The 26594-nt window shown below is 31.3% G+C and overlaps 1 pseudogene across 1 annotated transcript; it reads left to right on the forward strand.

Annotated features, from left to right (window-relative positions):
* Window positions 1-1977: 1977 nt before the first annotated feature.
* LOC111303984 (ubiquitin carboxyl-terminal hydrolase 26-like) lies at window positions 1978-25616 on the forward strand (annotated as a pseudogene). Its single transcript, XR_016326821.1, has 14 exons — window positions 1978-2502; window positions 2630-3226; window positions 4148-4399; window positions 4496-4526; window positions 4893-5070; window positions 5440-5724; window positions 5813-6018; window positions 6556-6627; window positions 6857-7081; window positions 19466-19724; window positions 20529-20670; window positions 21078-21177; window positions 21879-21972; window positions 25455-25616. The product of XR_016326821.1 is annotated as a ubiquitin carboxyl-terminal hydrolase 26-like (transcript).
* The last annotated feature ends 978 nt before the right edge of the window (window positions 25617-26594 follow it).

The following is a 26594-nucleotide window of genomic DNA, read 5'->3' on the forward strand; positions in this document are numbered from 1 at the left end:
TTGCTTAATTTTTTTTAAATTTTCAAAAACTTGTTTTGAATTATGCTTAAATTATTTTAGCTTGAATCATTATGATGTGTCTTTTGAGTAATTCTTCATGAAGCCAATGATAGGTAGTTATTGAGAATGGACATAGCTTTAAGGAAAGATTGAACATTATGCAAAATATAAGATGATTCCTTGGATAAGTAACTTCTTAGTTTCCAGTTTCCATTTATAGGTGATATTTTGATAATTGAATTGCATTTTTCTATCTAGTGTTGATTATGTAAGCATGAAATATTTTTTGCATTAATAAGTGATTTTTAATCATGTATTAATCTACATTAGCAGAGAGAAATGATATAACCAAACATATTAGTGGAAAGATTAATAAAAAAAAATAGATACTTGTAGTTTTTACCAAAGATATATGAAATGATAGAAAGAACTTATAATTTATACATTGAAGCACACCAAATTATAGATGTGAGATTGTATATAAAAGTAAATGCAAAATTTTGAATATGGATGATTGACTCAATTAAATTAGGAGTAATAGTTAATTATAATATTGTCTATCTTAGAGATTCTTTTTCTTATATGTAAAAAAAAAGCATCAAATATTTTCATTATAATGATGGAAATAGAATATCTACAACTATATTGATTTTTACCAAATTCAAATTTAAAATTTCACCCACTTAACAGTGAAATGAGAAATTTAATTTGTCTAAACAAAAGTAGAAAAAAAAATAATACAAATCAAAGAAGATTTTTATATATTTATTATATTAGATTATATTTATAAATATAAAAATTATAATTATTTTTAACATAATTTATAAGTGAACTAGAATGACACCCGCGCAATATTGCGAGACCAATTTTTTTTCTTGTTCATTGAAAAAGCTTGATTGATTAATAAATGGAGATGTGTTAATTAATTTAAGTCAAATCAAGTGATACTATATATGTTGTTATCATTGTTATTATTATGAAAATAAACAACAAAAAGGCCAGACAAAACATAGCTAAAAAAGATTGTGAAAAAGTGATGTGATTGTAGACTTGCAGCAATTTCAAATGACATTGATATACGAATAAGTTACGCCTAAAAAGTAATATTAAAAAAAATCATAAATGGGTGAAATAAAAAAGTAACTAAAACATAAACATAATAATCATAATACTAAAAATAATTTGAATATACATATAAAGAAAAGACCTAAAATATATTTGGAGTAAGGTGACCTATAAAGAATTATTTTGAAAGATGAAAATCTCACATTATTCCTCGTGCAAGCAACATCATATTAGATTTCATTTTTCTTTCTTCATTTTAAGATTTTATCCTTTAAGCTTATAAAGTGATTTAACTAAATTAAGTTCATAACTCTTACTTTATATTTTTTCTTGTTTTGTGTTATTAAAAAATATATAAAAGTTAACATTGGTTGAGCTTGTTTGTTAATGAGATATATTAAAAAATCATAAAATATTGACCAACAAAGGAAATTGAGAGGCTTCTTTGCATTTGCATATTGTTATATTCATTCTTGTGAACTTACTACAATTTACTAAACTTAGAAGACTTGTTGCTATTATCAACGAATCGTTGCAATGTAAGTAAATCTTATAAAGGAATAAATGGGAAAAACCTACCTTCATAGCAATTTGTTGTTGTTGGATCAAACGTCAGTTACACCTATTATCATTTAAAAAGAAAATATACCAGTTTACCTTAAATTGTTATCATATGTTATGCATTATAAAAATGATTAGTTAAAATAAAAAAAAATCATGTTTAAAAAACAAATTAATAAGAACTTGGAAACATATAAGAAATTGTAAGAAAACACAACAAAAAATATAAAATAAATATATAATATAATATTTATTATGGTTTTGAGTACTAACATAGAGAGTGCAATCTTTATTTGAAAAATTAAGCTCCAAACATAAAGTTTGAGAGTGCAACATAAAATTTTGAGTACCAACATAGAAAGTGCAATTCTTGGTCTGCTTTTGGTTCCCATGATTGAAACGAAACTAACCGTAATTTTACCGATGATTTCTTTTAAGAACAAATTGGGAAATTTGTGTATATGCCAAAGAAGATCTCTGGTTCTATTATTTGCATTATATTATCTTTTGTATAAACGCTGAAATGCTAAGTTCTTCACCCTTTTTGTTGTTTATACCTCTGATATTATTAATTTTTGTTTTGTTCCTTGTTCTACTGGTTGCTATCGAAAGTTTGGCTCTTTCTGGAGATGACTGTTTCTATTAGCTCATTTCATCTTCTATCTCTTCAACTTATGAATAAAATGTTTATACTGAAACTCTCAATTAAAGTTGCAAATTTCCTTTATTCCATAAAAAAGATATTAGTTGACCAAGTCTCTTTTTTGTGTGCACAGCAGGGTTGGTCAATGATAAAATGAGCCGACCAACCACCCGTAGTAAAAATAAAAGACACAGACAAGTGCAGAATGGTGATTCTACTACTGAAATATTAAGGTACTAGCTGTTTTCTATTTAAGACTGTAATTTTTTACTCTTTTTTCCTAAGGGGGACGGTGGTGGAGGGGGAGTTGCTAAGCTTTATCTTATGTGTTGTTTTTAAATTTTTGTTCCCCTTGTACAGGAAAATTCATTTGACAGGTCAAATAACTGATGATGGTGTAAATCATCTTTACAAGATCACAAAACCAGTTTGTCAAGGCTGTCGTACAAATACTGGGGACAATCCTAATTGCTTGTGTGGGTTGATTCCGCCTCATAATGGAAGTCAGAAAACTGGCTTATGGCAGAAAATGTCAGATATTGCCCAAGCTCTTGGTCCAGATCCATGTAAAAATCTTTGTGCTTCTGCTTACTCAGCTGCAGGTCTCACGAATCTGGATGCAACGTGCTATGCTAACAGCATTCTCCAGTGCCTGTACATGAATAAATCATTTTGACAAGGTGTTTTTTCTGTTGAACCTGATATTTTGAAGCAACATCCTGTCTTGGATCAACTTGCCCCACCTTTTGCACAATTGCATGCTAGTAAAATGGCGTTCATTGACTCTGCCCCATTTATAAAAGCACTTGAGTTAGATAATGGAGTTCAGCAGGATATCCATGAATTTCTGACCTTGTTTTTTCCTTTGCTTGAGCGTTGTCTAAGCCATTCTAAAGTTTCCAAAGCAAGGACAATTGTTCAAGATCTATTCCGAGGAAGCGTATCACATGTGACAACGTAAGATTATATTTCATCAGTGCTAGTTTGAAAATTATGATTTTCTATTTTTCCCCTGGCATTATTCCTATTTTTCTTCTTTTATATGATTTTGGAGACTTAGTAGATCCTCATATATGATTGAATCCTCCCTACCCACCTATATAAGTGGTGACTAAATAGTGAATGATGATGGAAAATGGTGACAGATCATTCAGAAATGAACGAGAGAAGCAAAGGACTAATTATCCTAAAAGGAAAGGCAACTGAGAGGGAGGAAAGGAAAATCCATTCTTCAATTAAGTGAACAAGCGAAAAATTTTTGTTTACACCAGATACCTTTTTGATGTTTTTAAGAGATATTGATATTCCATTTAATGTTATTACTTGCTTAAGTTTGTCTATTAAGTGGATTCTTCCTCCATGTGATTTCTTGATCAAACGGAATTATGCTTTTTGAGAATCCTTGCTACTTTCCAACCCTCCAATATAATTGATTAGGGTTTATTCAAGTTACCATTAATGCTCTTTTCTTGTTGCCTTTTTTCAAATAATTCCTTCAATGTGAACTTGCTTTAGTCTAAGTCTTTATCATGCTTGGGTTAGGATTAATTTATATGAGGTGCATGAATCAACAGCTTTTGTCAATCATCTACTTGTTACAAACATCCTGTATCATGGCAGCTATATCTTGTCAACATTTCAATTATCCAGTTGCATCCACTTTTCATTGTGAGGTTATTTGTTAGCATCAGTGTTAGCAATTTTGTGTTGAGGTATGCATTGTTCCTCATCCAGCCATTTATTTGCTTATGCCTTGGAATGTGTATAAATGGTCTTCCTGGCTATGGCATTTGATGCTGTAAGCTTGTGATTAATACTATGGATGTAACTAAATTTGAGGTCGAAGAGTGTGTTTTATGTATTATCCTTTATTCATAGGTGCTCAAAATGTGACAAAGATTCTGATGCTTCTTCAAAGATGGAAGACTTTTATGAGCTTGAGTTGAATGTCAAGGATCTGAAAACTCTAAAGAAGAGTTTAAATGACTACCAGAGTGTGGAAGAGCCGCATGGTGATAACCAATATTTTTGTGAGTCATGTAACAAAAGAGTTGATGCTTCTCGCAGTATCAAGGATGTGGTCATGCAGAAATTCCCAGGAGTTCTAGAGACCAAATGGCATAAATATATGTGAAGTGGGGTAACAATGGGTATCATGAGTGTGATGTTATTACTGCAGGGCATCTTTCCTTTCCTGTCTTTTTTTCGGAAAGGTGAATATTTCAGTGTTCTAATGGATTGGCCGTCTCTGCATACGGTAATGGTAGTATGATGCTTTCTACCTACAATAGTAAAATGAATTTTCTTCTGGTACCAAAGATGGAAATGTTATGAGAATATTTTCTCTTGAAATACTATGTGCACCTCCTTTTCCTTTTGTTTGTTCTGTCTGTTTTTCTCAATTTTCTCTTTCATTGTTACTCATGTGTGTACTTATCTAAGTTTGAATCCTGTTGTGCACATATATTTTATCTTTTATCAAAATGTAAGAATGATAATTGTTTTGTCAATGCATTCATATGTATGTAGATAGTTTTTCTTTTCCACTTTCATCTCATGTTTGCCCTTGTGGTGCTGTGCCATCACCTCTGATATGCTTTGTTGGACTCTTGTTGCAAACCAGTACAATGGGGCCCAACACTTGCCAAAGGCGACTACTGCATGGACTGCCTTATCGATGTGATACGCACGGTTGTCTGTGTTGACAGCTATAGGGATCGAAGAAAATTGATGAAAGAGATTGTAGATGATGTACTTTTGGGCAAGTGCATAGATGGAACCTACTATGTGTCAAGGGCATGGTATGACTACAGTTTTATCTATTTTATTTCCACTTAAAATAGTTTCACTGCTTTGTTACCTTGCACGACTGCAGTAGATTATTCTAGATGAGGGTTCTTTTCTTCTTCTTCTTCTTCTTCTTCTTCTTCTTCTGCCTGTAGAAGTAAAAACTGTTCCTTTTAACATTTTGGTTCTCCTCTTCTTCAGCTTCTATATTTCTCTGATTTGCATATTTTGTCAACTTGAACTTTCGGTTTCATCTAGGAATTGGTCAGGGTGAAAGCTGTGGGATGAAAATTATCCATTCTGAAGTATAAAAGTTTTCTCCACTTGGCTCTCTGTTGTTATGTTCTGAGTGTATGGTGGCGTTGAACATTGTCTACTTTTAGGTTGCAACAGTGGGTGAAAAGAAAAAACCTTGATGCTCCTAGTGAGGGTGATGCTGTACCAACAATGTTAATTAGGTGTCGTCATGGGCACCTGATGCCGGAGCAAGCCGCTGGTGCTAAGCAATTGCTGATTCCTGAGAAGCTATGGCTCTTCTTTTATGAAGATGCAATCAGAATAAAATCTGATGATCCTACAGGTTGCTCAACTTTTCCTTCTGACTCTGAAGAGTGTCCTGAGTGCAGCAATGCACTCTCAGAAATTGCATGCTTGGAGGATCATAGAAGGTCATCTGAACTAAGTTCACATTTGTTGTTTATTGCTACCTGCTAATATATTTTCACGATTGATTGAATTCTGTTGCTCATGCTGCAGAACAGTGAAGCTCAAACAGCATCAAAATCATGAAAAATTAGCCATGGGCAAGAGCATTCCATTGTCTTCAAACTCCCAAGTATTACTTGCTGCCATCTTCTTGGCTATCAAAATGGAGGAGCTACATCACTGCAAGCACCAAAAATATTTCATCTATGGAACCTGAAATTCTTGGTGGCATCATTAATTTGCTGAAATGTGAAAAGGTTAATTGCAACTTTTCCAATATTTTTTTATATATACTCTAGCACCATTGCAGATCAATGCCAATAATTGGTGCTTAGTTATCATTTTCCTCTCAAGTGAGGAAGTAGCAAAGAGTTTTTGATATGCATTTTGTTGCTTTCTATTATTTGATAATGACTTAATAAGTTTTTTCTGCAGTAGTTAGTTAAAGAAAATTTCAGGAATAATGCACTTATGAATGGACCAACAACCACTTTATAACTAAAATTGACTCTTAGCCCGAATGGTGAGGAAGTTGCTGTCAGAAGTTAAATTTTCTGTAGGTTTGGGACCTCTTTTGCTTCCAGTTTGTGAACTTTTTACCCTTTTTTTTTTTTTTTTTACTTTTAGTCATGAGGATAACGGTTGTAATATCCTTCTCCCACCTTGTTTTTGCCAGCATTTATGTCTTTTGGAAAGGCCGCCAAAAGTGGCCTACAAACGTGGTTCCTTTTTCCAAAAGGGTTCTACTTTAAGTGTACGAGTCTTTATCCTTCTTCCACCTTTGTTTTTGCCAGCATTTATGTCTTTTGGAAAAGCCACCAAAAGCGGTCTACAAACGTGGTTCCTTTTTCCAAAATGGTTCTACTGTAAGTATACGAGTCTTTATATATACATATATATATGTATATTCATTTGCTTGAATATGCGGAAACTGATACCTACTAATGCTATTTATTATTTTTAATTATTTTTGCAATATCCATTTCGCTTCTTTGTCTATAATATTGGTCCAAAATTAAATTCTCTAATACCTGCAGCTTGCTTTCTTTTCCTTCCGCCTCCTACCTCCTTTATTATCTCATCTTTATATTTTAGACAGATAGGTTAACCATTATCACTGAGCATGACTGGAAATGCTTTTGTGAAGAATGGGGTGGTACTGAGGAGGATGGCATATCTGTTGTGATTGAGCTCAGTAGCTCTAATGGTTTGGCGGGATGCTGTGGAGACATGCCAATATGTGAGCAGCAACTTGATCTTTCCAGTGAAGTATATAATGAGATTGAGTCAAGACAACCAGAGATTAGGACCTGTCCTGAGGTAATATTGATATTTAACCCTGAATATTTCCTCCTGTTCTGTGATCTATGTAATGGAGTTTAATTTGTTTCAGAACATGACTATTGGATTCTTTATGAGAGTTAAAATTGGTGATATTTAGCAATGCTACAGTTGTCCAAAAAAAAAAAAAGGAAAATTTGTTACTTTTGTGCTCTTGTGTAGGTGGTGATGCGTGTTAGTTACTGGTGTTGTTAACTTTGTATAATGAAATGTGATGTGCACGTCCTGAAGTATGCAGGATGGATTTTTCTTTTTTGCATGGAAGAAAGATGGGAATTTGAAGAACAAGAAAAATAATGGGAAGAAGACAAAATTTGTATAGTTTTTAATTATTTATTTTATTTGCATAAATGGGTGAATTTTTATGCATTCAAATAGAGAGATAGTTGAAAATATTATTATAGAATGAGTGTAGACACCCCAATTGTATTATTTTTTGTGTTAAAAAATTTTTTTAAAATAAAAAAATGAAAAAATTAGGAAAAACTTTAGGGTAGTTGGATTTGTTTAGGATTGTTTCTCTGGGGTTATCAAATTTGGGTTAAAATCAGAATTGAAGTTTGAATCTAAAAGAAATTGAGACTTCTCTCTAGTTTAGGATCCTCAACATTTGAACCTTATAAATACATACCCACACAGAAAGGCAGAAAAATACACATAGAGAGATAGAAACAGAGACATTAGAGAAAAATAGCAATTCACGAAAATAGCCAAAAAGTCTAAGATTTTTAGGGAATTTTTTTTGTTTGAAAAGAAAATTTTGCAATTTTTTTTTGGAAATTTTTTAGAAAAATTTCAGATTTTGGTGTAATTTTTTGGCGAAGTTTTTCAGTTTTTGACAGATTTTTCTAGTTTTTGGCGAATCATTCAATGGGAGTTCTTGGCTTCTAGAGAGAAAGGGAGAGAAAAAAGAATAGGAGAGAGAGAAGGAAAGAAGAGATTTGAAGAAAAAAGAAGAAACGACGTCATTTTGGCTTTAAGAAATCCTAGAATCCTTTTGTTTTTCAATGGGTGCCTCGACCTGAGCGTTGATCTGTTTTTTTTTAACCTGTCTTTCTGTCCTTGGCTTGAGCTGACTTGAGTCGCTTTTTGAGCCATTCCAGTTTTTCTTCTTACAACGAAGTCAAGCCCACCCGCTCTCGAGCCAAGCTGTTTCCTATTTTGTTTTTTTGTTTTAATTTTTTTAATTTTTTAATTTATTTATTTTTAAAGTATTTTGCATGATTAAATTTAGAAAAAATTAGAAAAAAATTTAAAACTATAAAACAAAATAATTTTTTTTTTGAAAATAAATATAATTATCCAATGATAAAAATTTTAAAAATTTCAAATGGTAAACTTTTATAAATTTCCTAGGTGAGAAATTTTTCTCTAAATTTGTCTCAAATGGTGGACTAATTTAGATAAAGTTTCAATAATAATAATTAATATTTATTTTCAATTCAAATAATTAAAAAATAAAAAATGTTAATAAAAATTTTGAAATTAAATACTAATTACCCAATGATGATATTCTTAGAAATTTTAAATAGTAAATTTCTATGAAATCTCTAGGTGAAAAATTTCTTTAAATTTATCTCAAATGGTGGAATAATTTGGGTGAAGTTTTAATAAAAGTAATTGTATTATTTTTCAAATAAAAAAATTTGGTTGAAAAATATTTGACAATTATCTAAGGATGAGATTCTTAGAAATTTCAAATAGTAAATTATCTAAAATATCTTTAGGTGAGAATTTTTTTTAAATTTGTCTCAAATGGTAGAAGAATTTAAATGAAACTTTAAAAAATAATTGTCATATTATTTTTTTCCAAAAATAAAACAATAAAAAAAAATTGAATAGACCTAAATGATGAAAAATTTGGAAATTAAAAAGAAAATTCTAAATTGATCCAAATAGTGGAAAATTCATAAGTAAAAATAAAAAAATAAAAAAAAAATTTTGAGCATGAAATTCTTAGTAATCACAAATGGTTGCTCATTTAAGAAATTTTTAGGTGAGAAGATATTTCTAATTTTGGCCTAAATGGTGGATGAATTAGATATATTTTAAATTAAAAAATGATTAAACCTATTTAAACAATGAAGCTTCTTCAAAAAAACAATATGGGATTCTTGAATACTCTTGAGGTGAAGAAGTATTTTTAAGAATTCTACTAGATTGATGGAGAAATCTTAAAAATTATTTTCAATTTTTAAACATTAAAATTAAGGCCAATATCATTAAAACCTTAGGATAATTTAAAATAAAATGGTATCATCCTTTGGATGGGCATATGGGGGTGTTATAACCTTTCTCATATGTAACCAAACTCTCGAACCATGTTCTGATTAGTACACCAGAACCTATTATTTTAGGGACCCTTAGTTAAGCTTAGGAGTTCCTTAAAAGGATAGATTCATTAGGTGGTCAATCACATCTTAATAAAAGATTGGTAGTGACTCCTCTTGTTAAGTCTAGTTATAGATCTACGGATTTAAATGTTATGACAATTTAGCGATTCCACTAGGGATGAGCCAGAGGGTCACGCCATAAATTTTAAATTTATCCTATCCTTTGGTCTAATGGTTTTAAAGTGTAATGATTTTGTTATTTGTTTACTAACGTTTTTCCTTTTTTTGTCTCTCATTTGATTTATGGGGTTGAAAACTATATATACACCATCACATACATTTGCATTACATGAGTTTTATACCCGGGCTCTGTCCCTCTTAGGAAAGAGTAAAGTACTACACTCTCTTGAGATGATAATCGTCATAATGGCTAACGAAATACTCTCACTCAAATTAAATTTGTTACGTTGGTAACCTGTAATGGGTGAAAATTAGATTACCTTACTAGTTTGTGATAGACAATGATGTAAGAAATAATTTGAGAACTTTTAGTGGTTAAAGTCACCTAACCCTGTATATAATCTACACTTAAGAGCCCAACCTTAAGATAAAGCCATTCCTTCCGTTGATAGATGTAACCTAATGTTAGGACATAAGAAGAAACAATTTGTGTGATATATTGATTATCTAACCATTTTATTTATTTGACTTTGTGCATTTGCATCATTTTAATTAGTGCTTGTATTAGCATTATCAATCCATGCATTATTTTCACTGTCACGTTTAACATTGTGCATTTGCATCATTTTCATATAGGGAATATTTGCCACATTAGTTTTCATCTACGGAAATGTACATTCCATTCATGCATTAAAATAGCAAACATAAAGCATAGCATTTCTAATAATGATATAATTGTAGTACTCAAGGTTCAAGGATAGTTCCACTAAGCAAGAACCCTTCACAATCAACTTAGCAATATAATACAAGAGCTCAAGCTAGACAATGGAATAAGAAAATTCCAATCGTCTTAAAAAGATAGAGAGAGCTCAAGAAAAGCGTGAAAGAGAGTTGAATAAGATCTTGGATACTTTGAACAAATTGAACAAGGGAAAAAATGTAAAAAAAAAATACTAGCCAACAAGATCATCCATTACAAAAGGTGACTGACCATCTGTACCCTTTTGGTTATCGGTTACAGCAAGCTCAATCCATATAATAGGCACTACCACAACAATTCACATACCGTGTAGGGTATACATACTTTAAAATGCCATCGATTTCTAATCTAGGACATTACTAGAGTTACATAAATTTTTTCTTTACTGAGAAGGTAGTGGAACCAATATAGGTCCCTAATCTGGATGATCCAAAAGTAAAAAAAATTTAAACCAAAAAGGAGCAAGTCATTGAGGGACTCGATAGGTAATAGGAAGATGTATATGTTCAAGGAAAGGTTACGAGCAGTAGAGAGAATTAGTTTTTATGGTTCCGTGGATGTTGTTGGGCTCTGTTTAGTCTCAGATGTCATTATTCCTCTGAAGTTTAAGGTACCAGAGTTTAAGAAATATGATGGTATAAAGTGCCCAAAAACCTACATTGCTATGTACTATTGAAAAATGACTGCCCATACTAATAATGAAAAGCTATTAATGTATGTATTCCAAGACAGCCTTACTAGCTTTGCTATTAGTTGGTATGTTCAATTAGACATGACTCGTATTCAATCATAGAGTGATATGATCCATGACTTCATTAATCAGTATCGGTATATCATAAATCTAGCCTTTAATCGTCTTTCTTTGTAGAATATGGAGAAAAAAGGCAATTAAATCACTCAAGGAGTATGCCTAGACGTGGAGGGACATAGCTATTCAAGTGCAGCCTCCTCTAATTGAAAAATAAACCATAATATTGTTTGTCAGCATTTTAAAATCTCTGTTATGAAAAGACGATAGGGAATGTAACAAAAAAATTTACCGATATGATGATCTTAGGCAAAATCATTGAGAATGCCATTAAGAATGGGAAGTTAAAGGAGAAGCTTCCACTAAGAAGGCACCAAAGAAAAAAAAGACTGAAGCTTAAGCTATAGGCTTTGATAGATAACAATTCAGGGGTTATCAACCCTATCCATCACAAGTTTACTCCATATATTATCTTGCAGTGAATAATACCCGACACTCATCTTACCCACCAACATATTAGCTTGCTTTTAGACCCCAAACTTTCATGTATAGTCCTAACACTTAACCTCTTACAAGATTTCAGATTCATCTTGCTAGCTCAACAAGTGGTTTACAAGAGCTAGGAACTACTTGAGAAAAACCTTATTTGACACAATCCCCATGACATATGAAATTATGTCAAAAACTCTATAACAACTACTTGATTGCCTCCAACCATTTGGAACCATTCAAGCTACTTTATCTCAAGTGGTATGATCATACAGCTCACTGTGACTACCACTATGAAATTGCTGATCATTCCATTAGAAATTGCATTGCCTTAAAGCATAAAGTGCAACATTGATTAAAGATAGAATGATAAACTTTAATATAAGAGGGATAACAACACCTAATGTTAGTGGCAATCCATTGCCCAATCACAATGTCAATGCTCTAAGTGAGGATCAAAATGAGTTTGATCCGAAAAAGCTTGGTGAGCTTCAATGAATCAGAGGGGCTAGATATCAATAAAAGCCCTTCACCTGATCACATGAGAGCATAATTTTGGAAATGACAAGGATGTTAAGGTTAATTGAAAGTTGCTTGTCATTTTGAGATTTTTTTCAGAGTAATGTTAGGATTTCTTTTATGAAATAAGATTTCATTTTTTTATCATTTTAATAAAAGGCAAGTTGATGCATTTCATTACATTTGCTCTCATTCAAACCATTATTGCACGCTTTGTTATATCTTTTTATTCCCATTCTCAAATTCCAAATGATGAATGTTTAGACAATGATAACAATAATTTTGGGATTTAATTTTGGAAACTCATTCAATCTGTGTAGACTATTTGAACAAAAGAAGTAAGTTGTTAGTAGATATGAAATAGATATATTTTAAAGATATGCAATCTTTTATAAAGTTCCATGAATTTATTTTTGTTCAGTAGATGATTTTCAAAAAAAGCATTTACGTTTGAGATGAAAAATAACCGTCTTTCTTTTACCATCCGTAAAACCATCCATTGCTACCCCTTTTAAGCCTATTATGATTTCTTTTTCTAAATAACCTCAACCAAGGATCATCCTCTATACTGAGGGATAAAATTTGAGAAGAACATACTTGAAAATAGAAAGAGGTAAAAGATCACAAAAGGTCTAAAAAATAGAGTAAAAAAAAAGGAAAAGAAGAAACCTTTTACAAAAAAAAAAATAATAAAAACAACAAAAAAAATGAAAGCCACAAATGAGTTGGAGCAAAGTAATAAGAATCCTTTTGTGAGGAATAAGATGAATAGAAAAAGAAAAAAAGTAGTGAAATGATGTGGAATGAGGTAAAATGCCAAGTTGCATCAAATGACGAAAAATGATCTTTTGGTTTTGAACCTTTTAAATATATATTTTGAGATTATTTTATCCATTTCTTTCATGACCCCTCACTATAACCTATATTACAACATTTAAAAGTCTATTTTGATTAAATGTGAATGCTCAAATTGAATGATTATATGTTGGGTTAAGGCATACTTATGATGAAACAATGGAATCATGCTATGTTGTTTTAGAGATTGATGTGTGGGAGATATCAATAATGGATGAAAAAATGAAAAAAATAAAAAAAATGAAAAAAATGAAAAAAGGAAAAATAAAAAAGTGGAAAAAATGTAAGAAGAGAGAAAACGAAGATTTAAATTGAAAACCCGAAAGGGTGATTTGGGTAGAAAAATATTTGAGTGGAAAGTTGGATGGACAATTTTAATATATGGAAAATCAAAGATATCTGAAGATCCTTTAAAGTTGGGGTAAAGTTCAATGAGCTCGAAATAATTTTGAAAGTCAATGGAATGAGTTTTTGAAAAAAAATTCTTGATTAATGTTAAAAATTGTTTAAGTATTCATTGTTTAGACATTGTTGTACCATTCAATACCATCCCTAGTGATATGCTTTGAACTTGTTCCTTTGCCCATTTATTTTTGTACCTAACTCATTGATTTCCTTTTTTTCAACTCATCTTGTACTCTTTTATCTTTGCATTCCCAAAATAAATCAAGAGAATGTATAATTGCATTATATTTTTCATAATTTAAAATGATAATTAATGAATGATAATGTTCATAAAAGATTCCTATATTCTTTTGAAAATAAATCTAAGTTGACGGGGGTAAAAAAATGAAAAAATGGCAGAAACATGAAAAGATGATTTGAAAAGACACATGGTGTGACCAAGTGATGAATATGGTGATGGATTGGTTAACATAACTTATGAGTTGTGATCAGATGATGAAAATAATATGGATCGATTAACAGAATTTATTTTAAAATAGCTAGTGCTCAGAAGCTAAAAAGGGAAACAAGAAATGCTGGAGTCTTAAGAACCATATTACCACAATTAATTAGAATTTCATAACATTAATCTTAGTGACATTTGCATTACATCTATTACATTTGCATTGTAGTTTGAATAATACATGTATGGAATTTGGTTTGACTATGCATTTTCATCATGCAATGAATATTTGAATCATAATTTAAAATACGGCATTTGTAGTATTGTGAGAATCTAGATTGTTGCATTTGCATCATGAAGAAAGCATTTGCATCATTATCATGACATTCTTTACAAAGTTTTGACTTTGATCAAAGATTGATAATTTTCATAACAAGAGATTTTGAACTTTTGAAGGAAAGCTTGACATTTGTATAGCATGCATTGCATTTCCAAATGTTTAGTGCATAATATTTAAGAATGTCTAGTGCATAAAGTAGGGATATTTCAAGGTCCCACTTGGAGAAGATAGATATGAAAACTTTTCAATGAAAGAATTTCAAATTTTCATTTGAAAAACGAAGACTTTTGAGGTAAGATTTTGATATTTGAAAAAGGATGTTTAAAAAAAAAACAATTATAAAAGTTGTGAAGCCTTTGCTCAAAGGAGCATTCTTCTATTTTAGGAATGATTTATAAGACATATGGGCATAATCTCCTATAATTTCTTTTGATGATTTATAAGTTCTCTGGACATAATTGTCAAGGAGCTTTATTTATCTTTTTTTTTCAAAAGTCATGAGCCTCTTTTTAAAGGAGTCTTATTTATTTTTCAAAGTTATCTCTGTTTAGAGGAGCTTTATTTATTTTTCGAAGTCGTTGAGCCATTTTTTAGAAGAGTTTTATTTATTTTTTAAAAGTTGTGAGCCTCTGTTTAAAGAAACCTTGTTTAGTTTTCAAAAGTTGTTAAGTCTCTGTTTAGAGGAGCTTTATTTTCTTTTCAAAGTCATTAAGCCTCTGTTTAAAGGAACCTTATTTACTTTTTAAAGTCGTTGAGCCTCTATTTAAAGAAGTTTTATTCAGTTTTCAAAGTTGTTGAGCCTCTGTTTAGAGGAGCCTTATTCAGTTTTCAAAAGTCATTAAGCCTATGCTTAGATGAGCTTTATTTACTTTTCAAAGTCATTGAACCTCTACTTAGAAAAGCCTTATTTAGTTTTCAAAAGTTACTAAGCCTTTATTTAGGGGAGCCTTATTTATTTTTCAAAGTCATGGAGCTTTTGTTTGGAAGAGCCTTATTTACTTTTCAAAGTTGTTGAGCCTTTGCTTAGAGGAGCCTTATTTAGTTTACAAAAGTTGTTAAGCTTCTATTTAAGGAAGTCTTATTTATTTTTCAAAGTTGTGGAGCTTCTATTTAGACTAGTTTTTATGTTATTCAAGAAGTCTGAGTATGCCTAAAATAAAAAAAGAAAAAAATGTGTCGAGTTGACTTTTGATTGGGTTGTTTACATCTTTGCATAATTTTTAGTTTACAAAAAATGCGCAAAGAAGGGTAGCTATAGACACCTTAATCTATCTGGGGTTGTATTTATTTTTTATGTTAAAATAATTTTTAAAATAAAAAAATGAAAAAAATTAAGAAAAACTTTAGGGTGGTTGGATTTGTTTAGGATTGTTTCTATAAGGTTATCAAATTTGGGTTAAAATCAAAATTGAAGTTTGAATCTAAAGGAAATTAAAACTTTTCTCTAGTTTAGGATCCCTAGCATTTGAACCTTATAAATACATACCCATATAGAAAGGCAAAAAAATACACACAAAGAGATAGAAATAAAGAGATTAAAGAAAAAAAGTAACTCATGAAAACAGCTAGAAAGTTTAGGATTTTTAGAGAAATTTATTTTTTGGTTTGAAAAAAAAATTTTACAGTTTTATTTTTTGGAAAATTTTTAGATTTCGATGTAATTTTTCGACGACATTCATCTCTTTCGACAAAGTTTTCTAGTTTTTTGATGGATTTTTCCAATTTTTAGTGAAGCATTCAGCCAAAGTTCTTAGCTTCTAAAGAGAGTAGGAGAGAAACGTAAAGATGAGAGAGAAAAAGAAGAAAAGATTTGAAGAAAGAAGAAGAAATTTGGATTTTTATACCTTTTAGAAAAGATGTCATTTTGGCATTAAGAAATCCTAAGATCTGTGTGTTTTCCAGAAGGTGCCTCGACCCTAGCATTGACCTATCTTTTTTTTACCTGCCTCTCTTTCCTTGGCTTGAATCGAGTCAAGTCACTTTTGAGCCATCTAGCATTTCTTCCTGTAGCCAAGTCGAGCTCGCTAGTCGTCAAGCCAAGTCATTTCCTATTTTGGTATTTTTTAAAATTTTATTTATTTTATTATTGTTAGCTCAAAGACTTAAAATAAACCAAGAAGGGGGTTAATTGGTTAATAATAAAATTTTCAAAAATTAATACTTAATAAGCACAAATCTTGCAAAATAATTTATCTAAGCAAATGAACATAATAAATGAGAGTAAACAAGAGATAGAGATAGAGAATTAGACACCAAGATTTATAGAGGTTCAGTCCTTTCTTTAAGCACCTACGTCCTCTGCCTTAGCCTCACTTGCTAAAGAGTTCAATCCACTATGTATTGTAAAATACAACTTAGCTTCTCAAAGGTTTACACAATCAATGCCATAAACTCTTAAGGGTTATCCTCCTCCTTAAGCTCATAATCTCACAATACAAAGTTTCAGAAGTGTTTTGCAAACTTAAAGAACCTTTCTAGGATTGGGTGTTTGCTAACTTGAAGTACACAACAATATTGATAAAAAAATTTGAAGAAAAACTGATACAAGAAGAATTTTTTGCTTTTTTCTTTCTTTGAACTGGTTTGAATGCTTGAATAAGATGGTTGGTGAAGGTAATAAGTTTTCTTAGCTATTCTACCTCTTGATCTACAGTGGAAGCCTTCATTTACATGTAAGAAGGAGTTAATAGTTGTTGCCATGCATTTAATGCTTCAAACCTGTAAAATTTCAGACAAAAAAATAATCGTTGGGGCTTTTTGGGCATCAGGGGATCGATTGGCTCAGTTATGAGAAAGCCCATTTTTGCGACTTAAAACCTTTACCCGATCGATCAATTAGTATACCTGATCGATACATTCCTTGGGTGATCGATCCTCTATGTGGGGGAATTAATCCCTTTTATTACTTTTCAAACCATGATAGCATTCTGCCAAGAAAAATAGATCGATCCCTTTTAGGGAGGGATCGATCCCATGCTTAGGTGATCGATCCCCTATGTAGGGGGATCGATCTCTTTTGTGAATTTTCAAACTCATTTTGCTTTCTGTGTAAAAAATAGATCGATCCTTTTAAGGGAGGGATCAATCGGGTAAGTTTAAACCTCAACTAATCAATCCCTACAGGGAGGAGATCAATTGGTTCTTGCCAAAATTTTATGAAATTAGCTTCTTGAAGAAAAATTGATTGATCCTTTTGGCCAAGGGATCGATTTGGTAAAGGAGGGGATCAATCCCTTCCCTTAGGGGATCAATCCCTTCTATCAAAACATGCCTTAATCCATTTTGTTTTGAAAAATTATCTTGTTTTAGTTCCTAAATGAATTTTGGCAAGAGAAGATTGAAAAAATGTTCAATTTAAGATTAGAAGAGTTTGATTCAAGTTAAGCAAATTTTTGTTTTGTCAATTCAAAACTTTTAATCAATTCAAAGCTAACAATTATTTTTTATTTTTTAAAATATTTTTGCATGATTAAATTTAGGAAAAGTTAGAAACAAATTAAAAAATATAAAACAAAATAAATTTTTCTTGAAAATAAATACTAATTATCCAATGATGAAATTTTTAAGAATTTCAAATGAGAAATTTTTATAAAATTCTTAGGTGAGAAATTTTCTTTAAATTTGTCCTAAATGGTAGAATAATTTATATAAAGTTTCAATAATAATAATTAATATTTATTTTCAATTCAAAAAAATGAAAAATAAAAAATGTTAATTAAAATTTTAGAATTAAATACTAATTACCCAAGGATGATATTCTTAGAAATTTCAAATTGTAAATTTCTATGAAATCTTTAGGTGAGAAATTTCTCTAAATTTATCTCAAATGGTGAAATAATTTAGATGAAGTTTTAATAAAAGTAATTGTATTCTTTTTCAAATAAAAAAATTTTGGTTGAAAAATATTTGACAATTATCTAAGGGTGAGATTCTTAAAAATTTCAAATGGTAAATTGTCTAAGAAATCTTTAGGTGAGAAATTTTTTAAAATTTGCCTCAAATGATGGAAGAATTTAAATGAAACTTTAAAAAATAATTGTAATATTATTTTTTAAATAAAAAACAAAAAAAAAAGAATTTCTAAATAGACCCAAATGGTAAAAAATTTAGAAATTAAAAAGAAAATTCTAAATTGATCCAAATGGTGAAAAATTTAAATAAAAATAAAAAAATAAAAATAAATCTGAGCATGAAATTCTCAGTAATTGCAAATGGTTGCTTATTTAAGAAATTTTTAGATGAAAGATATTTCTAATTTTGGCTCAAATGATGGATAAATTAGATATATTTTCAATAGATAAAAAAATAAAAAAATGATTAAACTTTTTTTAGCCGAAGGAGCTTCTTAAAAAAAAAAAACAAATGGGATTTTTGAATATTTTTGAGGTGAGAAAGTATTTTTAAAAATTTTACTAGATTGATGGAGAAATCTTAAAAATTATTTTCAATATTTAAACATTAAAATTAAGACCAATAGCATCAAGACCTTAGGATAATTTAAAATAAAATGGTACCATCTTTTGAATGGGCATATGAGGGTGCTATAACTTTCCTCATATATAATCGAACTCCCGAACTCTATTCTGATTAGTAGATCAGGACCTATTCTTTTAGGGACCCTTAGTCAAACTTATGAGTTAGTTAAAAAGATAGATTCATTAGGTGACCAATCACATCTTAATAAAAAAATTAGTGACAATTCCTCTTGTTAAATCTAGTTATAGGTCTATGGATCTATACATTATGACAATGAAGAGGAAAGACATATTTTTTATTTGATCTATACGATTCTAAAAAGATTCCTGGTAACTTTAAGGGCAAGAATGCATTGTTGCTCATGGCTTCCCCAAGCATTATGAGGCATCTCAGAAGTTATGAAACTTAAACAATGTAAAATTGGCTAGAATGGGTTTGTAACATTCTGCTGAGGTTGTTGGGACTTTGAAATGACTTGCTAACCTCATTTAAAGGAATGTAAATTGAGCTTTCAAAAATTATTTTTTTATAATTACCTCAGTTGTTAATAGAACATAGTTGGTTTTGTCCATGATATTTGAACATTGGAATTGTGGACAAGGCATGTTATGAGATGTTGGCCTAGGTCTTTGGGAAAATGACTAGACAATTTCATTAAAAGGAATATAAATAGTTCTTTAAGATTTTTTATATTTACTTGCCTCAAATCTGGGGAACAATTTATGTTAAAATTTTTTTTCTAAATAACGTTGAACTTTCGATTGCTAGTACTCCTATATTTGAAAGTTTGATTGACTTATGTTGATATTTTGCTAGGTATGTATGGAATGCGTTGGAGAAAGAGAGCTGTGAGTTGATGCAAAAGCTTAACTATGCTGATGAAGATATTTATGTTTATCTTGTATGTGGAAAAGAAGCTCCAAAATCAATCTTACAAGCGTCTGAGTCCTCTAAGCCTGATTGACGAACCTCCAAGCATTCTCGGAGGACAAACAATGGAAATTTAGTAAATTTAAAAGTTTCTCCAACTACATCAATATACTAGTTGAAAATGATGATATGAGAATCACTTGGGGTATGTAATGTTGAGTTTTCTGGAATTTAACTGTAATCTTTTACGAAAATTTACGCTCATTCTGTGTGCTTCCATTTTCTTAACTAATTATGTATCTTAATATTGCAGAACTATGTACATGTATTCCCCTTTCTCTGTGTAGAACTTCAAGTTGTCATGTTTCGAACTACTTTAGTTGGACTGACTATCTTGTCTATTCCTACAAATCATTATCTTCATATAATTTCCTCGCTTAACACTTTACTATTTGTGGACTGTAAATTTTGGCGATGTATTGTTGTTGAGTTGAATAAAATCTTAATTATTAATATTAAATGAACCATTTATATTGTTTCATTGATCTTAACATGCTTGCCACTCTTATGAAAAAAAGTTATTTACTTATAAAAATGTTGGTAGGTTTGTTGCAAAGCTGCATTAGTTTCCCTAAATTACTCAAGATGTTGCCAATTTAGCTTATAGGAATTTAAAATCATCAGGGCAAATTTTGATTAAATTTGGGGAAAATAAAGTTTCCACTGGAGTTCATTATATATGATTTGGGTGAAGTATGCCGTTAATTTAGGGTTAATATCAATCTTTATTTTGGGGGGCCAAATATCAATCTTCCTTTGAAAATGTGGTAGGAAACAGTTTCTTAATATTATTTATTTTGACAAGGTTTGCTTGCTTGCCTACTCGAAACTGAGTATTGCGATTTTGAACTTTATGTTTTTTAGATGCATTTGTAATGAGCACTTGTTTTCGTCATAGCAAAATATGTTTTCATCCAATAGCAGCCTCATTGACAATCATTACGTGCAGGTTGTTAAGGAAAACCAAATACTTCATAAAGGATCCTGAATAATTGATCAGGAAACTGCTACCCTTGCAGACTTGAATAAATTTCCTGGGGATAGGCTTTGGGTGAAAGATTCAGAAATCCATGAAGATCGAGATATTGCTGGTAATTTTTCTTTTTCATTTTTCTTTTTCAAAAGACAGATTGTCATAGTTAATGTGTTGAATATAATTATGGTTATTTCACTGGTTTTTCCTCAGTTGGATGTGATGTGAAAGAAACTAGAGAAACTGTTTTCTGTTCATAATCCTTATGTGAATATGGGATTTGATAAATTCTTCAAACAGTTCAAAAGAATTGTATCATACTCATTAGCATGTTGATCTTTGTTATAATTTACTGCATTAGAACTGAAACCAGCATAAATACTTTTTGAATAAGAACCTTACTCAGGTATACCTGAAGGTTCTTGTTATATGGATTCCTTTATTGCAATGACATAAAAAAAGAGCACAGAAAAAGTGTGGGGAAGAAATCTAAATATGTGAAAATTTCTCATTTTGAGATCACAGAGATCAAGCTTTACAAAAATTATCTCTGTCAGAAGCTCAGAGGAAGGAAAAACAAGTCCACTAATGGGCATGAGAGTTACGGAGGTTATTCTTTGTATTGGTAAGAGTCGACAAATTGTGATGATTGCTTGTGCAAGATCGAATAATTACATAAATTTTCAGTTTTAAGTTTCTGCAATAATTTAATACCTTTAATCCACATTTATTTTTCTGGAATTGGATTTGAGGTTCAGAAACTGGCAAGAAGTGGCACTTTACTGGTTGAAATAACTTAGTGTAAGAAATAATGCTGTTGAGATATTCAATATTTAATTCTGAAGACATAAAATATGAGCGTCATTGGTGTTAATTGACCTATCAAATGGATAAGTCTTTTGATTCTGGAAGATTATTTTTGTGAAAGAAAATAATTAGGATGGTTTATCATGGTTGTACCTTTAGTCGTTTTAGTACCCTAGTTTGATTGGGATATAAGATATCTCTTGCTAAATATTCTCTTCCTTTCTGTCTCAACATGTAGTTGGATTTTTTTCTCATAGTTTGACTGTAAGTCTGCATTCAAATATTGCATGTGACCAAGTTCCATATGAACATTTTGTTGGTTATCAGTATTATTCAAGATGATGTGTTTTTATATCTGAAGTATATATAGTAATTTTAACTTCACATGCTACTTTGTATAAAGAGGTATTGTTATTTTTTTTTTTTTGCTCAAAAAACTGCATGGTTACTTTCATTCTAAGCTTTATCACCTAAGTATGTCAATAATGAAGTAGCCATTGTTTGCTGATCCTTTGGTAGGCGGACAGATAAGGTTTCTGGCCAGAAAATGAATGTTGAAAATATTGATGATGGATTTAGGAGAACACTATTGCCAGCAAATATTTCATCTCAGGTTGTTTAGAGGAAGTATACTTTTATTTTTTGCCTGCAACACCTAAATTTTTGTAGATATGGATGCTGGAAGAAGAAATCATGGAATGTTTCCATTTGTATGTTAGGAGGTAAGATGTCTAACTTTATTTATCAATATAACTTTTTGCTATTTGTATTTGATATGTATCTGTTTTAGCTTCCTCATTTATCTTCTTAATATAATACTTACCTATTAAAAAGATCTAGTGTAATTAAGGCGCCATGGCTTGTAAGCAGTCCTCCTCTGACCTTATACAGCGTGAGTGAAATTCTCAAGGTCTTAGCTTCTATGATTTTGCTTATTCAGACATGATTAGATGTTTGAATCTACATAAGGTTCTTTGATGACATCGCCAGCAAATAGTCTTTGTATTTCCATTGATACCATTTCATATGGTGTCTGAAACATAAATTTACACCATCTAGCAAGAGGATGGGACTTCTCATTTGGTTGACTTTGTAACTTCGTGTCTCATTTTGTCACTGACACTTAAAAATGTTGTACTTGTGCATGCAGGGCAGATAGTAGGAAAGGTTGCTGCTTGAAGGAGTATTCATGTCTCTTCCCCACCCCCCACCCCTTTTTTTTGTGCCTTGATAATATTCGGAAAAGCCTAGGGGACTTACATATCCATGGAAGATGATGAGAGTAAACTCATGGTGAACGTAGTGATAAAAGAAAGCAAGCTAAGAATTTTGTCAGAATGCTGATAACTTTCTTATGTAGTAGTGAAGATAGATGTGAATATTCCTTTGCTTGTAGTGGATTGGAGATGTAGGAAGTAGCAGGAACGGATGGTTACATAGGATGCATGCATAATGTAGTTGATTGCTGTGTTATGTTTGAAGAAGTTTACTTCTGACTTCTTACTTCCTACTTCCGATCCTAGGTAGTACCAGGATTTGGTACCATTTTATGTTGTTATTCTTCGGCTCTTTCCCTGCTAACATGTTTTAGCTACCTGTTTCGTTATTATTACATCAACTGCTTTTAGTTTAGTTTTTTTTTTTTTAGATTATTATTATTCTTTTCCCACATTATTTTATCACTAGCCTTTACTATTTATTTTTATTATTTTTAAAGAGAACAAGAAAAAGGGTGAAATACAAGAAAGAAAGAAGTGAACCTAAGATTCTCTTCTTAAGTACCCTCTTTATATACATTAAATGAACAAAAATTTTAAATACATAAATAATAATAATATATTGTTCAATGGGTTTGATTTCTTTGATTCTATGATTATAGTTGTTTATGCTGAGTTGCCTTCTAAGGGTAAAACCTTTAAATCAAAAAAGAGAGAGAATGGTTAAAGATAAAGGTTGAGTGGTTTCAGTATATTCATTTTGACACTCAAGTCTGAGATAAATCAAAAAGGTATATAGGAAAGAATGTAAGAAAATATAAGAAAGCAAGATGGATCAAATGATACTTAGATGGTGCAATTTATACCTATAATGTGAGAGGTTTTGGGTAGTCTAGATTGCTCGAGGTCAACCTTAGAGTCAAAGATGACTTAGTAAACTAAGTTAGATGTTGACTATCTAGTTAGGAAATAACAAGTCAGCATCTAGAAGGGTTTAATGAGTAGATTGGTGGGGTGGTTGAACTGATGTGGCATTGTGGAATCAAGTTGGCCTGACACGTCAGCTTGGTTAAAAAATAAAAAATGCCTTTAGCTGTCATTGATTGTCTTTAATGAAGAAAAATGATTATTTTACCTTTTAGACTAAAAAATACCCATAACATTATGTCTCCCCACCAAGTAATTTGAGTATCAGATTGATGAGTGTAAGTTAGACCAATCTAACTTGCGTTCGGTGATACTGAGCATAAATTCTTAAACACAGATTTTGGAAAGAATTTTATTTTGTTAATTCGATCTCATGTTATTGAGGTGGATAATTGTGGGTGCTGATGTGGATGAAAGCTACATTGGCTAAACCTATGGGTGGTAGCCAATGTGTTTCGTATGTTTAATGTATTTATTTGTGATTTGTTGCTCTAATTGTGGTAGTTGATGTGGAATTTGTATTTTTTTCTTTTATTTTTAAAATTTCCTTTTTAATGGTATGTGGTTGACCTTATATGTTGCAAGTGTTTGACGATGTAAGCGTGTGCCTTTTTAAATAGTATAATTCGTGGTGGAATGATCGATACGCCCCTCATGTATAGGGATGGCATCGGGTCGGGTTCGGGGCGGGTTTTGCTCGCCCCGAACTCGACCCGACTTTATGCTTTAGCATACTCGAACCCAATTTTTTTAATACACGACCCGACCCGACACTATGTAAACCGTATCCGACCCGACTCGACCCGAAATTAATAAAATATTATTTTTTTAAATATAAAATATTATTTTTTAAATATAAATATTTAAAAATATCATTATATAAATATATATAATTAATTAATTAATTAAAAAATAATTTTTTATATAATGTCGGGTCGGGTTGGGTTTTAGGCATACCCGAACCCGACCCGACCCCGATTATTCTCTAATTATACCCGACCCGATCCGACCCGAAAATCGAAATTAAAAAAAAAACCTGACCCCATAGGGTCGGGTCGGGTCGAAACCCATCAGGGACGGGGTTGATTGCCGTCCCTACTCATGTAGGTTCATCTGTATTTGCATTTATTAGGGAAAAAGAAAATATGATTTTATTGAGGAGAGAAAAATTGACGGTTAAATGAATATGGGATGAGAATATGTAGGGTTATCCTTGGTAATCATTTTGGTGATGTGGGACAATTAGGGTGTTCATTTGAACCTTAAGTTAGCTATATAAAGGGCTTTCTAGGGCCTTCATGTTTCATTTCATAGTTTTCTAGCTTTTAAGCTGACCAAATTTAATCGACCTCTTATACTTTCAGTCTTTTTTCAATCGACCTTTTCACTTTTAATCCCTTGGGTATGTTTCTTTTCCTTTTTTATTATGTCTTTTGATTCTAGCATGTCCATTAACTTTAGGATTAAAGTAGGGGGAGGTAAGTTCGGCCTGAAGCTTTTTGTTTGGGTGATTTGTTGAAGGCTAAAAACAAATAGAAGAAAATGGTTGTATAAGGAGAGAATGGATTTATCATGGGATGGATGAGCTTTTTGTCATAATAGATTTCAAGCTCTAGAATCCTCTAGCCTTAATGTTAGAAGTTAGCTTGGCTCTTCTGACTGACCTTTCTTTATCTTATTCTTTCATTTTTTTGATAATCCTCATCTTTTTTGCCTCTTTCAACCTTTTTACCTTTTTTTTTTCCCAATAAGTAAATAATCCGAGCTCAAAGCCTGACTCTAGCTCGTTTTTTGAGTTTAAAGAGTTTTTACATCTTTCTTAACTTCTTCTTCCTCTTATATTATTGAGTTTCTTACCTTTATTTAATCCTAGGGGCTTACTTTCTCTTGAGAAGTTTAGTAGTAAGACAATGAAACTTCTGAGGTTGAGCACGCTTTGGGCAATGAATAGGGCGAAGGGTCTAACCTAGCTGAGGAGGAATATGAAGATGAAAGAGAGGTAGAGGTCGTTAATGAGAATGATGATGAAAACTTTCCTCCCTTTTACACCTTCTGTTTCTTAGGTGTGACCTCAAAAGCAGTGATGCAGATCTTGAAGGGCGGTCAATCCTAAAAACTATCATAACATGTGCTTGATGCATCACTCTTCTGTTTTAAAGGTCAAATTTGACTTTCCAAAGAAGAGGTATAGTATAGTTTTGATGACCTTTGATGACCGAGTCACTACACCTTTAGAAGATGATAAGATTTAGGTGTATTGAGACTTTATAATGGCTGATCTTAGGTTTCCTTTATATTTTTTCATTGTAGATCTCTTTCTTTCTTACAATTTAACTATCATTCAGGTCGTTTCAAATTCTTTTCAGTAAATAGTAGGTTTTATTATTCCTTATAGAAAAATAGGTTTAGTTCCCATTATTTCTCTATTTAGGAAATTTTTTGTGGTGAAGAGGCATCCACATGAGAAAAACTGGTTTTATGTGATAGCTCAGCTAGCTAAAAGAATTTTTGCCAACTACTTAAGCTCAATAAAGAGTTGGAAGCTCTTTTTTCTTTGTGTACAAAAAGTGAAGGGGGTTTAGGAAATAAATAATGGGCCCAGTGTCATTGAATAAGTCTAAGTTAGGCCCCTTACCACAGACGAGTTTGCTGCTCAGGACACAATAATAGACTTCTTCCAAGGGGGAAAGTTAATTGTAAATGCTTATGAGCTTATCTTTGCTTATGTCGTTAAAGGGTTAAAACTAGGGTATGTGTGAGGTAGCTTTACATTGCACTTATCCTCTATGAAATTTTCCAACTTCTAGTTCATTTTTCCTTTTAAGATATGTTTAGTTAAGGTGGAGCTTTCAATATATCTCGATTTGTACAACTTTCCAATGGGAGAGGGAAGGGCAAGGCTATCCTTCAAAGGGTATTAAAATAATATATCCACCACCTCTTTAGCCTGGCAAGATCGATGGCAAAAGCCTTATCATGCTCCAAAAGTTAAAGTGGAAGAGCATGGCCCAAAAAAGGCTAAGGATTGAGGCCTCCCCTTCTCAACCTACAATTGTAGCTGAGTTGCAACCACCTTGTAGAAGGTGGCAAT

Source organism: Durio zibethinus, chromosome 13, assembly GCF_047325235.1.
Source record: "Durio zibethinus cultivar Kanyao isolate XHJ-2024 chromosome 13, ASM4732523v1, whole genome shotgun sequence".
Taxonomy (NCBI): domain Eukaryota; kingdom Viridiplantae; phylum Streptophyta; class Magnoliopsida; order Malvales; family Malvaceae; genus Durio; species Durio zibethinus.